The sequence below is a fragment of the Arvicola amphibius genome, chromosome 3 (genome assembly GCF_903992535.2).
Source record: "Arvicola amphibius chromosome 3, mArvAmp1.2, whole genome shotgun sequence".
Lineage (NCBI taxonomy): Eukaryota > Metazoa > Chordata > Mammalia > Rodentia > Cricetidae > Arvicola > Arvicola amphibius.
The window spans coordinates 50,604,825-50,619,756 of NC_052049.1; the positions used below are offsets into that span (position 1 = coordinate 50,604,825).

General features: G+C 43.6%; 1 protein-coding gene across 1 annotated transcript in view; it reads right to left on the reverse strand.

The window, feature by feature from the left end:
- The window catches only part of Fam169a (family with sequence similarity 169 member A), a 58,303-nt gene extending 44,103 nt beyond the window's left edge, over positions 1-14,200 (reverse strand). Inside the window, exon 1 of the mRNA XM_038322541.1 lies at positions 14,148-14,200. The gene's annotated coding sequence lies outside the window, so the exon portion shown is untranslated. The remainder of the gene's footprint in view (positions 1-14,147) is intronic.
- Between the last annotated feature and the right edge of the window lie 732 nt (positions 14,201-14,932).

Sequence of the window (14,932 nt, forward strand, 5' to 3'; positions counted from 1 at the left end):
AAATAAATATCTAAAATTTCTATTTTAGGAAAAGGAAAGTTTGTGAAAATATTTGAAAGTAGTATCACAGGATTTCCTTTAGAGAAAAAACAAACTCTATGATTTTCAGAGCTATCAACCAGAATCTTGGGTAGATAAAATATTAGGAAGAAACACCAAAGCCGGGCAGTAGCACATACCTTTAATCCCAGCACTCAGGAGGCAGAGGCAGGCAGATCTCTGAGTTTGAAGGCAGCCTGGTCTACAGAATGAGTGCCAGGACAGCCAGAGCTACAGAGAAACCCTGTCTCAAAAAGCCACACACACACACACACACACACACACACACACACACGCACGCACGCACGCACGCACGCACGCACGCACGCACGCACGCAAAGAAAAAAAGAAAATATTAGCTCTTTAGTAAAAAAGCTTAATTATCAGCTTAGGTGATCTTTTTTCCTGTCATAAACTTAAAATGAAAAAAAAAATACACTAGGGAAATACCTTATCTTCCACACTGAAAGCAAGAGAGAAGCCCTGGGTTGGCTGGGCAGGAGGAAGGGGAGGAGAGGAAGCAAGAGCAGCAATGGAAACCCAGTTTATGGGTTGTTCACTGTGACTCACGGCAAAAGGAAGAGGACTAGAGTACTAAAGTAGTGCATTCTCCTTCATTCTCAAACCTTTACAGACAGAATGGGGTTTCTAAGCAGAAACATAATCCAAGGGCTTGTTTTTATTGTCAATTATTATTCCTTTACTTGTATATACAATTTAATTAAAGTAAAAAAAATCCTGTTTATTGAGTTTGGCTATTCAATGTTCTCAAACTCACAAGCACAAATGCACCAGGAAAAATGACTTAAAAACTACAACTTATGAACAGTTTTACAACACCTAAATCCATCACAGATTCTAATACTTAAAAGATTAAAAATAATTCTCTACTCTAAATACCTAATAACAACTAATCCACCACTGGTTTTAAAAGGAAAAATACTTCTTTAACTCTTGAGGCCTAATCGCATACACACACCCTACCTTCTAAACTCTCCTGTTCAAAGTCTGCCCTATACCCACTTTTCTTACTAGCCACTCTCAATGCTAAACTTCATTAAGTCTGAAAGTCAGTAGGAAATACTGAGTCACATCATATTCAGGCTTTAAGGACAGTCTTACATTTAACACATTTATAGCAGTCATAATTTGAATGTTGACATAGCATCATTTAAAAATATCTACTAAATTGCTAAGGTAGAGATTCACGCCATTTTATTAGTGAAGAGATTCACAGTTTAAGATACTTGACCAATATCACACCACTAGTAAAGCAGGAAAAATACGAACCCAGACAACAAAATACACTTTCCATTATAGGTATTTAATATGCAAAATCACATCAGTATTTATCATAATTGCATAAATTCTTTTTGTTAAACTGTTGTAACTATTTTATAATTTAATATTCTATGTACATATTACATCCAAAAGAAAGCTAGAACTGGAACTGTGACCCTGGGTCAGGTCTGCACTACTTTTATGGTCATAGGCAAGTTACTTACAGTCTTTAGGCTTCTACCCCTCATTAGTGATGCGATACAATTGGACAGGCTAGTCCTAAAGACCTTTAAACATCTAAATTAGTTTTTTCCCAAATTCTTATAATTAGAAAAAAAAAGTCTTAGTGGCTGACTTAGAACTACATAGCATATTAGTGGTTCTGTCCAGCTTACAAAAGCAAGGGAAGATGTGAGGTTTGGGAGGGAGGGAGGGAGGGAGGGAAGGAGGGAGGAAGAAAGGGAGGAAGGATGTTATGATAAATCTCTCGATTCTCCCTCTTGTTTTTAAGCTTCTGTTCAATGTTACATAACTGTAGAGCTGTCAGGTCAAATTCTGTCAAGTACTTTGGGCTCTGCCCATGAGATACCCGAAAGGCCTAAACAGATCCACATGACTGAGAAAGCTTAATGCCCCCATAAGCCAACTAGCGCATCAAAACATTGACAGAGTGGACAGTGAAGTGTAAAAATTGTCCAAATTAATTTACGAATTAAACAGTGGTATGCTCTGGAATCCTGGCCAAGCAGCACTGAAACATAGCAGACCTCGCACAGAAGAGCTTCCAGACACCCACCAGCCCCAGACACTCTGCTCTACTTCTCATCTTTTCGCCCTTTTCCACAGATTTATAAAACTCTGGGAAAGGATGAATATTCTCAAGACACTATGGAAAAGCAGAGTAGGAACAAAAGACCCTACCACCGTCATTTTCCCTCTACTTATTGTTGATTACTGCTAGTCAACTGTACCTTAAAAGCAGAGGGGCATATTTCTGCATCCATTTTATAAGTATTACAAGATTTCCATAGGTTTCTGCGGCTGTTTGGGGGCTTCTGAGGGGCAGATCCCAAATCAAAGTACAAACATTTGAGGTGGAATATTCTGAGAAAACAATTATCACAACCAATCCAAGTCATGACCCTGCCCTAACTCACAATTATGTCATCTTCAAGAGCAGGCTAGAGTTCTAGGCACCAGTCAGCAATGCTCTCAGCTCCACAGAAAGCCAGTTTCTAACCTTATGATTCTTTATGCCTCCCTTTTCTCCCCAACTCCCAACCCTAACCAACACAAGCCCTGCAGAAAGATCATCTCAACTCTTTTTATTCTAGGCCCCATGCCCTCCACAGGCCCTAAGGCCCAGATGCCCTAGATGCATCCAAACACTTGCCTTTATACTGAATGCTGAAAAGGTGAGCATGCCAATCATGAAATAACTGAAAAAGCTACCACCCAAATCTAAGTGGTCCTTGGCAGTGCTCTCCAAGCCCTTTTTGCTCCCTGTAAAAGATCTGCTTACATTTGGGTAAGGACTGCCTCTAAGTTTATAGGTGGGTGGATAGGATCTTAAATAAATACAGTTCTTAAGTAAAATTTACATTGCTCTCTCCAATAGTTGTACTGCAAACCCTAAAGTAGGGTTTGTATTCATTTCACAGATAAAGAGACTAAAAACACCATTTCTTTTTCAAGGGCATACAACCAGTAAGCAACAGAGGGAACTGACTCGGTCAATAGCTGGTCTTTCAATGACAATGTTGCACCATCTCTAAAGCCATAGGTGTTAAGGACCTTAAGAGCATCTATCAAGAAAGTCTTAAATATAAATACTCTTTTCAAAAATGTTTTAAATATTGTAACTACAAGTTCAGTTCTCTCTTCATGTCCTAGAAGATACTTGGCACGAAGGCGTCATCTAAACATGAAAGTATTGACATTTTGAATGTCACTGAGTCTACACTGGTTAATATCATGTGTCCTGGAGCCAAACTGACAGAATTTAGTAGTGTGACCTTGGCAAATACTGAAGATCTGTACATGTAGAGGGAAAGGACCTCTGCTGGGACAGAAATAAACTGTGGTTAGCTGCTGAGTGTGTATTCAAAGGCTCGCATCTGTTCTGGGCTCAGTTTGGCTACCTGCGACCTTAGTTACTAGGAAGGCTGAAGCACAAGGATTCCTTAAACTCAGGAGTTTGAGGCCAGCCTGAGCAACACTAAGACACCAAATCAAAAAAAAAAAAAAATTAAGTTGTATCTTAAAACAGAAAAGTCCTACAGGCAAATTATAATCAGTCTGACCCATAATCCACAAGGGCTAATCCACTAATATAGACAACAAAATTTTTTTAAAAAATAAAACGCATAAACATTGGCAAAGGATATGAACAGAATTTTTAAAACAGGAAAAATAAACACCAAAATAGGCCAACTTCCTTTAAAAACAAAAAAATGAGCCTACCTGCACATCTGTTTTTAAAATTATGAGCAGAATCAGCATAAAGGTATATACAAAAATCTGAAAGGAATGCGCATTGTATTGTTAACAGATTGAACCCTGATGACGCAGGCCCCTAAGGCAGACATAAGACCTCAGATCACATCACAGCCTCCCCCTTCTATCAGCTCACGCTGCAGCCCGGCCTCTCTTGAATGTATTTGGTACAGGCTGTGTCTACATCCTACCCCAATGAAGGCAGAATGTGAATCTGGGTGTCTGTGACTGAAGCAAAGCAGGATTCATGCGGTTGAAATGAGATCCAAAGATGTTTGAAAGGTGCTGAACACAGAACACAAACACTGTATGACTAACCCCTGGCTGGGCAACTGTGGTGCACACCTTCAATCCCTGAACTCTGGAGAAGAGACAGGCAGATCTCAGTGTGTTCCAGGACAGCCAAGGCTACCCTGAGAAACCCTGTCTCAAAAACCAAAATAAAATTAAAGATTATCCCCAGGAGTGGTTTGTAAATCCTCTTTGCTAAACCCGCACTATGAGCAAGGTCCAAACACCCCGTACACGTCCGTCACGTTACAAAATCGAACAATAGCAAATGATCTTAAATACAGACATGAACTGCAACCGAAGCTTCCATTAGATACATGCTGTACTATAAAGAACAGTATGTGCCTCTAGGATATCAGCAATTCCAGTGCTCCAAGACGATTACTGCTTGTAACCTCAAAGAAGCAATCTATAAGACACAGAGAAGTGCTTTAAGAATGCCATTAAGCAGTGTCCATTTCAATATTAAACCTAAGACTCTGTTTTATACTTCATTTCTCTACCTCTCATAAGCACATTTGACTTCACTAGAATTTATTAAAATCCTGCAGTTCTGCACAGCCAGTCTCAAGACAGGTTCTGTAGAACAGGAGTACCACAACAATACACTCAGTGTTGCCACCATCTTTAACATAAAATGCCAAAGACATTTGTCTTGTTTATAACCAGTAAGATTGTTTCAAACATAAAGAAACCTTATCTAGTTCACAAGAGAAACAAACCAAAAAAAAAAAAAAAAAAGCAAACCAAAAAACAGCGCTTAATTTTGTCCTATTTATAAACTATCACAATTGCCATCCCCCCTCCCCCAACTCTCTAATGTCTGTGCTAAGCGGTTATGGTTGGGGAAGTGTTCTCCAAAGGCCTAGGTGTTAATGGCTAGATAACCAGCCTTTGTCACTCTTGCGTACTGGTGGAACCTTTAAGGGCAGGGCCTAGTAGGAAGTTAAGTCACTAGAAGCATGCATGCCCCAGAAGGAAATAACAAACTTTAGCTTCCTTTTCCGTTACCCCAACTGCTAAAGGCAAGCGGCTTTGCTCTACCAAAGATGCACTGTCTCACGGCAGGCCCAACAGCAACGGAGCTAAGCACCCACAGACTGAAACTTATAAGCCATAAATCTCCTTTGAAGCTATGACCTCATTTGCTGTGGTGATACAAAGATAACAATGCTAAGGAACACAACTGAGGGTCCCAGCTCTTCAGAGATTTGGAGCACAGTGGTCTGAACCACGGCCTGGGCATTTCCCTTTCCTGCCCAGACCTCTGCATTCTTCATTTTACACACTTGTTCTTGCTGTCCTCTTGCAAACACACATGGACTTATTTACTACCTACGTAAGAAAAAAACAGTCCGTTATTTCTCACTAACATCAGGTTCACAGGAAAGGATTACAGATAGGAGTACACTTCCTGAAAAACTTAAAAAAAAAATCTGAGCAAATGAATAACTAAGTGAAAAATTTGTAACGAACTGCAGAAATATTCCCTGAAAGTAGTCTTTGAATGAAAGCCTCAAGGAGGGAGAGAAGCGCAGACAGAATCCAGAAAGCAGAGAAAAAGGCAAACAACTGGATTTACTTACAAAGCCAGCTATGGTACATAAATGCATCTGAGAGTAGAAATGTTCAAAAATAAACTGAGATGAGACAACAGCAGACTAAGAATACTAGCTTAGCATTCTGCTGTGAAGAGACATCATGACCACGGCAACTCTATAATAAAAACGGCATTTAATTGGGGCTTCAGAGGTTTGGTCCATTATCCTCATGGCAGGGAGCAAGGCGGCACACAGAAGACACACGGTAGCTTAGCGCTCTGGATCTGAAGGCAGCAGGAAGAGAGTCACTGGATGGGCCTGCCTTGGGCTTCTGAAAACCAAAAGCTCCAGTGACACCCCACACCTACTCCCACGAGGTCACACCTACTAATCCACTCCACTAGCACCACTCCCTAATGACCAAGTCTACGGGGCCATTCCTATTCAAACCACCACAAATACTGTATTACAGAATCCTGAACCTGATGTGACACATCAGCAGAAAATCCCTAAGCACCTCTGAGCAGGAAGACAAGTTTACCCAGCAGCCAGCAGGGCAGACTGGCTAGAACTGAAGAGACACGTCGAAGGGATGTTAACAGAACCTTGCGCACAGATCGTTGTCCTTCAGGATCTATAGCAGATTGGTTCCAGGACTCATTCAGCCTAAAGGTATTCAACTTTTCCTGTATGAAATGCCAACAGCACTGGGAGATTATCTATACACATCTTCTGAAGACTTTAAACCATCTCTAGGTTACTTATAATACTGAAAATGTAAGTGCTGTAGAAATGGTTGTCAAACTGTATTGTTTAGGGAATAATAAGAAAAGGTCTGCGCATGATCAACGCAGGGACAATTAGATTTCTTAAACTGTTGACCTGAGAAAGGTTGAATCTGCAGATGCAGGTTCTTGTAATGAGATTTATTTTTCCTCATTTGTCTAGCCTACCAAGCTCAAAACTCTAGAAAAGCAAAACCCATTTCTTCATACACATTAAAAACTGAGAACAGATCAAATGATTTCTGATATCTTTTCTAATTAGTAATGTGTCTACACTTGCTTGCTTTCCTTCAAAAATTAGAGCTTACTTGGAAATAGAAGCTGGGAAGAAAGAAAAGTCTGGATTTACAATGGGGTGGTGTCCTCAAATTTTCATTTACAATTATCTTTAAGCTCCGAATGCACTTGCTATTTACCATGTTCCAGACATGTGCTAAACATCCTATACAAACCCAAACAACTGTTCCCAGGTCATAACAAAAGGCCAGCACAGACCATGATGGACCTAAACACGACACCATTACTACCCGAGTGACTTTTACACAACCAAGTTCTCCTGCCGTTATGAAGTGCAATCTTGGCCACCACTGAACAGGGTGTGCTGACTCCGAGGAAACGTTTCCCAGAAGACTTCACCTCAGTGACGCTGATCTCTTCTTCTTATGCATACAGTGTTCTGCCTGAACAGACACTTGCAGGCCAGAAGAGGGCACAGGAGCTCATTACACATGATTGTGAGTTACCATGTGGGAACTGGGAATTGAATTCAGGACCTCTGGAAGAGCAGCCAGTGCTCTTAACTACTAAGCTGTCTGTCACAGCAAGCAAAGTTTTGCTTTACTGGTTCTGATCTCTTGTTAATCAGAATAGACTCTTCAGTACCAGCTGACTAGACATCACAGATCCTTCGTACAGATAGATTTCCCAGTAGTCTTTGCTTCCCTCTGAAACGTCACAAGCTAGGCCTTCATCCTATGCATTGCTCTCAACATTTTTATCTTCCAAGCTCTTACAGAACAGCTCATTGAGCTTTGAACACTCAATGGCTCTTCTGGCCCAAAGTTACAAAGTCCTTCCACAATCTTTCCAAAAACACACGGTCAGGTCCGTCATAGCAATACTCCATAGCTCTGGTACCAATTTCTGTCCTAGTTAGGGTTACTGTTGCTGTGATAAAGCACTAAAAGCAACTTGAGAAGGAAAGGGTCTATTCGGCTTGCGTTTCCACATCCATAGTTCATCACCGAAGGAAGTCAGGACAGGATCTCAAACAGGGAGACAGCGAATCTGGAGGCAGGAGCTGATGCAGAATGCACAGGAGTGCTGCTCACTGCCCTGCTCTCTCTGGTTTGCTCAACCTGCTTTCTTATAGAACCCAGGACCACCAGCAAAGAAATGGCACCATCCACAGTGGACTGGGTCCTCACACATTTTCTTAATTGAGGGTCCTTCCTCTCAGATGACTTTAGATTGGGTCAAGCTGACATAAAACTATCCAGAAGAGGGCACCAGATCTCATTACAGGTGGTTGTGAGCCACCATGTGGTTGCTGGGAACTGAACTCAGAACCTTCAGAAGGGCAGGCAGTGCTCTTAACTACTAGGCCATCTCTCCAGTCCCTGTAAATTTTTTTTAACAATATATCTTAAAGTTTGTGTGTGTGTGTGTGTGTGTGTGTGTGTGTGTGTGTGATGTGATGTGTAGATGCCCACAGAGGCCGGAGGCATCAGATCCTCTGAGCTGGAGTTACAGGCAACTGTGAGATTGGAAGGCAGAGTTAGAAACCTACAGGAACAGTACACGCTCTTAACCACAGAGATGTCTCCAGCCCCTCCAAACAAGACATATGCAGACTAGCTTTAACTCTACTTTCCTGGTTTCAAATCAACAGCAAATACTTTTACATAGTTAAACCAAAGAATCAGGACAAATAAAATGTCAATTCTTTTTGCTGACATTAGCATATTTCCTTTTCTTTTTTTTCTTTTTGAGAAAGGATCTCAACTCTGCAGCCCAACCTAATCTAGAGCTCATTATGAATCTAAAGCTGGCCTCAATCTCGGTCGTCCTCTGCCTCAGCTTCATAAGTGCTAGGGTTGCAGCTGTGAGCCTTTAGCTGTTTTCCACTTTTAAGTCTAAGTAACAAATAAAGCCAATAAATGAAATGCAAAACAGAAAGGGTATCACCAAGAAAACAAGAAACGCTGGTGAGAATGCAGGGGGTTACCACTGGTGGGAACATACCAGTGCAGCCACTATGGAAATCAGAGTAAGAGTGCTGAACAAAACTAAGAGAGCCATCATATGGTCCTGCCATCCTGCCAAGCCGGTAATTCCTGGGTATACATACCCAAAGGGATGTGTCAGTACACCAGAGAGAGACCTATTCACCCCTGTGTATGACAGTCCTATTTAAGATAGCCTATTTAGGGAATCAGACTAGATACCCACCAAATGAATAGGTAAATGAAATGGGTAAAGCATATGCAGTCTATACGCACAATGAGGTATTACTCAGCCATAAAGAATCAACTCTCATTTGCAGGAAAATGGATAGAACTAGAAATAATGATGCTGAGCAAAGTAAGTCAGACCCAGAAAGATAATCATAGTGTTTCCTCTCACACACGGAATCTTTGCTTAAAAGACATGAAGCGGGCATGGTGGCACACACTTTTAATCCCCAGCACTTAGAAGGCAGAGGCGTAGATCTTTGTGAGTCTGAGGCCAGCCTGGTCTATAGACAGACAGACAGACAGACGGTTACACAGCGAGACCCTGTCTCAAAAAAGAAAAACACAAAAGTAGAAGGGGATTATTGGGGGGGGGGTGTTAGAAGGATGGAGGTGCAAGGAGAAGTAATGAGTCAGACCAAAGTAACATAGTATACATGTTTGAAAATGTCACAAATCCGGGCTGGAGAGATGGCTCAGAGGTTAACAGCACTGCCTGCTCTTCCAGAGTTCCTGAGTTCAATTCCCAGCAACCCCATGGTGGCTCACAACCATCTGTAATGAGATCTGGTGCCCTCTTCTGGCCTGCTGCATACATGCAGACAGAACACTCTATACATAATAAATAACTCTTTAAAAAAATGTCACAAATGAAACATTTTTTTCAATTAATCGACCTTTTAAAAAAATTCAGGCCTAATCTAGTAAGAAAACAGGCAGTTAGGATAAAAAGGCATAAAAATGACCAATATGACTTATTTTCAATTTTAAAAAATGTGTATTTCCTCCACATATATATACTAATGAAAATGAAAGTTTTTCATTTTTTAATCAGAATTCTATTAACATTGTGTTTATACTTTACCTCATAAAAATAAAAAGCTTTGGCTTACACAGGATAGATAAAACACAATTTTTAAAACAAAAAAGTTAAGTTTGGGGAGATGGCTCAGTGATTAAGAGCACTGGCAGCTGTTTCAGAAGTCCTGAGTTCAAGCCCCAGCACCCACAGGGCAGATCAAAATCATCTGTGACTCTAGTTTCAGGGGATCTGACATCCTCACACAGACATACAGGCAAAACACCAATGCACACAAAATAAAAATACATCATTTTTTAAAAAGTAAATTATTGCTTTAATGTACCTCAACAAAATTTCCTACACGAGGCACATGTTGGGACATGATAAAAGGGATTAAAAAATAAGGTTCGCTGAAGTAGATACTAAGACTCACCCTAATTTCATTAATGATAATCTTAACTTTCCCTTTAGGCTTGTGATCACATGTAATTCTGTCAATGGCACTTTTAGCTAGGTGTGTTATTACTATTATGGTCTGCACCGGAAATGTTCCTTACAGGCTCATGTGTTTAAAATCTGGTCCCCAGCTAGTGGCACTCTTTGGAGAGGTTGTGGGACCTAGCTGGGGAACAGACTGAGGGTCTACTTCCTGACCGTCCAAGATAACAGAAGCAATTACCAAAGCCCCGCCACAGTCAAGCCGCCACACCCTTCCATGCCATGTGGGCTCTAGCCTGTGGCACTAGAAGCCAAACCAAACTCTCTCCTTCAAGTCAGGCCTGGCAGGTACTTTGCCAAAGTTAAGTAACTAACCAGCTACGTTTTCACAGCTGAGGAAACTGAGGACTGCAGAGACTATCTTAACAAAAGTCGGACAGACAGGCAACAAAGCAAAGTCCAAGTTCAAACTTCTCTTTTGCCCTTCACTGCGATATCATACTGAAAAATAACTACTATGTAGTATGAGCATAGCTCATCAGATAGATCTAGAGCGATCTGGTTGTGTGGATGTGTATTGCGCGCGTGTGTGTGTGTGTGTGTGTGTGTGTGTGTGTGTGTGTGTGTAATTTGGCCTCTATGATGCCCTTTTAGTACAGCTCATTACTTTATCTAATAATATATTTATATATGATATATTTATAGACAAAAAGTCAAACTCACCGACTTTTCCTTCATTCTGATTAATTCCTAAATTTGGCTCTAAGATTATCAATTTATTAATATTTTAACCTTCCAGCTACCAAAACTACTGCAAACTCCTAAATTCAATCACTTTCATTCTTACTCCTCTTGACCACATTACAGGCTAGACACAACCTGCCACTTAAAACCTTTCCTTCTCCTTGGACACCCAGAACAATACTTGCTCCCAATTCTCATTTTCTCCCAGCAACTGAACTCTGGCCTTTGCACAAGCCATCCTCAGGCGTCCTTCCACGTGCTCCAGGGACACGTCTCACCATGCTGTGTATCTCAAGAATAATTTGGAAAAAAAAATTCATCTATCGTTCAGGACCAAGTTGAACCATTATTATTGTGTAGAGCACTTCTGCCCTCATTCACACAAAATCAATGTATCCTCTTATGTGTGCCCCACAGCACCATGCCCAGTCTTCCGACAGGACAGTACTTAACAGCTGTCCCATCCGTAAGACTAAATTTCTGAATATAGCATATTTATGTTTCTTTCTATCCCCTAGACAAGTGTCTGGTTTTAAGTACTTACTATGGTGAATTTTCCAAATTAAACTACTTTTACACTTCCAAAGTTACAAATAAAGCAGAACACATAACTTGGCACCTAAAAATGTTTACTAAATTGATTTGTTCCTAATTCAAATTTTCAAAAGAAATTTGTATTTTAAGGAACTTTTAAGGGTTAATTCAAAATGCTTCATTAAACTACAGACTCAATGAAATGGCCAGTTTCTTTGTATCCTACAACATAAAAGAGATATCTAATGGCTCCTTAATACATGAAAGCTATCTCTGGCATAGTCTAAAACTAAACAACATTCTAACCTAAACAATATTTCTAGCCCCAGGAAAAGGTTTGGCATGCACTGAACCCCAACAATTATTTTCTGATGTTTTAGCAAAGTCTCAGCTTTCCCTGACTATCCTTAAAGCATCACTTTTCCCTTCATGAGCCCACCCAAGTAATGCTGTCTTTGAGAGACCCGCAGGCTACCCTTTTACAAATGAGGCATGCCAAATTCAGTACTTCAACACTGGAGTTAAAGAAACAGAAGTAGAGCCCCATGCTGCCTGAAGAATTCATCATCTTGGAACAAAATACTCACACCATCACACGCACAGCATCCAAATCTCAGAAGTGGGAAGGAACATGTCCATCCATGGAACATCATATCTAACCAGCCATCTCTACCACACCATCTTGACTGATACTTTTCAACCTCCTGACTGACCACTTGGTTCCTGTACATTGTAAATCCCCTTTTAAAGTAAATACTCTGCATTTGTAGGCAGCTGTTTTAACAGTACATACAGGCTTGAGTGCTTACGAAAAAGAATTCCATCTTGGTATCTCAGCCACTGATAAATAAATCACTGAAAATCCTAAGCAACCTTCAAAATGAACCGCACACCCAGATAGATCACTTCCAAACTCCTCAATTACACACAACTGTTCCGAGTTGGGGGCCTACTCGCCATGCACAGAAACAATCAATGTGAAAGTAAAAGCAGCTGCTGGATGGCAGGTTTAAGCTGCTAGGAGAGCCAACCCCATCTCCCTTAATAGGTCCAAACGGGTCACCTGGAGTCCCTTGGCTTACAGTCTTCGCTTATTCGAATTCCCTAACCAGAGACAGACAAGTTCTTAGGGACCTTTCTGTAATTCTGCCTGTAAAACAAGCATCATTAACAGGAAGCATGATTTCCTACAAGGGATGGTACTTAATATGGTACCAGTTTAGATGCTTTTAAAAGTTTAATTTATTGACCAGGGTAGCCGGAAATTTTTACTTTCTAAAGCTTCAATCAAGTACTGTTTCTCCAGACCGGAGTCAAGTCCTTCCCTGGATGTACAACATAAAGGATGGAAACCGCTTACAGCTATTCGGACTCGACTTCAAGTCTCAAAATAACGAGAAACGAATCTTTCGGAACCAAAAACTACAGGGGTACAATTTAACTTATGACCACTGGTGTGGAGGTGACTGACTCACATAGGTTGTATCTAGGTGCACCAAACGGAGCATCTTCATAAATCTGAAAAGGAATCCACTATGGCTACTGGATTCCTATGCATGACAGGCACGGTTTGCCATCGTGTGCACTGAAGTTTCTAACTAAGGAACTCCTCTCAGGTGCCTTTCTCCCCGTCCTCTATTCTAAAGGAGCAACAGTTAAAGGGAAGTAGATAAACATGAGCCTAATCTATTCTAAAGTGGTTATTAAAAGTCTTCTTGTCAATACTTCATAGAGCAAGATATGGTTTGAACAGAACACCTATACACCCTATTATGTGCTTTAAAAAAAATTACAGCACACCAAACCCAGATCCATTAGAAGAATTCTCTCCAGGGCTCACATGTATGTATTACGCAACAACCAGAGCTCCAGATGTTAATCCCTGTTGTGATGCAATGGCAAGGGTATAACTCATTCAAGAAGCCCATTTGCAAAACAAATTTAAACAAGGAATTACTATATGCTCAAGAATCTTGGCAAACGAGAAATTAATAATTCTGAGAGAATTACATTAAAACTCTTCCTCTAAGGTGATCTTTTAGCTGCGCGGTCCTCCTCTCCCAATCCCCTACAAAAATCCTCACAGCGTTTTAATTTAGGTTTGGAAAGGACGGCCTGAAGGGGGAAGGGGAACCTGCATCAGGTGGTTACCTTAAGATCTACTTTTGATAAGAAACCCGCGTAAATTCCCAGAAGGGAAGGAACGCGTTTCATCATTCTTTTCCCAAGCACCATAATCGTAGTAAACGCGATCCACACCCCAGAGCCACACACCACCCCGGACTCGAGGCTCCATCCTCGCCATCTCCGCTGGCACAGGCCTCTCCAAGACCTGCAGGATGGACGGCAGCGAACCCTGGCCCAGAACCACAATGACCCGGATTCTAGGGGGGCCGAGACTCCATACAGTCCCTCCTAGTCCGGGGCTGCGGGCCGGGAGGGAGCCACCTGCGCGGCGCCCCGGAGCTCACGCCCCTGCCCCCACCCCGCCCCGGTCCCGCTATCCCGAGAGTGGCCCGGGCTCCAGGTGGGAGGGCGGGAGGGAGCGGCCCGGGAGCCGGCGCCACCGCCGCGACCCCGGGAAGGCAGGCGACTGAGCGAGCGAGCGCGGCATTCCCTCACACAAAATGGAGGCCGGCGCACCTGGGGTCGCCGCCACCCGGGGACCCCGCGGGCCGCCCGCCTCTCGGCCTCGTCCGCCACGCCACGCCACCCCACCCCGCGCCGCGCCACGCGCACTCACCTCAGCCGCGCAGCCGGGGCCCGAAGGCGGAGCGCAAATGAATGAGGCGCCGGTCGTCGCCCAGCCCGGGACGCGCGCCTCGTCGCCGGTCGCTCGGCCGCAGCCCACCGTCCCTCCGCCGGCGTGACGCACTGGCGCCGCGGCGCGCCCACCGCGAATCCCCCCCGCCCGCCGGCCTCGGGAGCCGCCCCGCCTCGGGCCCGCGGCCGCCCGCAGGTGCGCGCCCGCCGCCGCGGCTGCCGCCAGCTCGGGCCGGGCGGGATTAGAGGGTGACCTTGGCTTAGCCGAGAATAGCGGCGACTTAGCCGCGGGGGCCGCGCGCTGAACTCGCCGGCTCCTTTAAGGTCGACCTGCGCGGCTTCCCGCGTGCGCGGCCCTCCCTGCGGTCTTCGGGCCCGGCGCCGGCCTCGGGAAATTTCGCCCCGGTGGGCGCGGCTTCCCGCGGCCTCCCGCTGGGGACGGAGATGCTCGGCCAACCTGGGGCCGCCGGTCTCTTCTCTCTCCCCACCCCACCCCCTTGCCACCTCCGGACCCCCGCTGCCACCCAGGAGCGCGCCAGGGAGATGGGCGAGTGTGCGGAAGCCCCACAGCCCTGACTTAAGTCTCGAGGGAAGGAACCGTCTTGGCCCAGCGTTGACCTTTCCTACGTGACAAACTAACCTGACCCCAGAGAGCCGGCGCCATCCTCTGCTCCCCGTTCCCTCTCCACATCCCTTACCCTCAGGCCCTTTTGCTGATTACACCCTACTGGGGGAGGGGGAATAAATTCACCGGCCTTTTAAGGA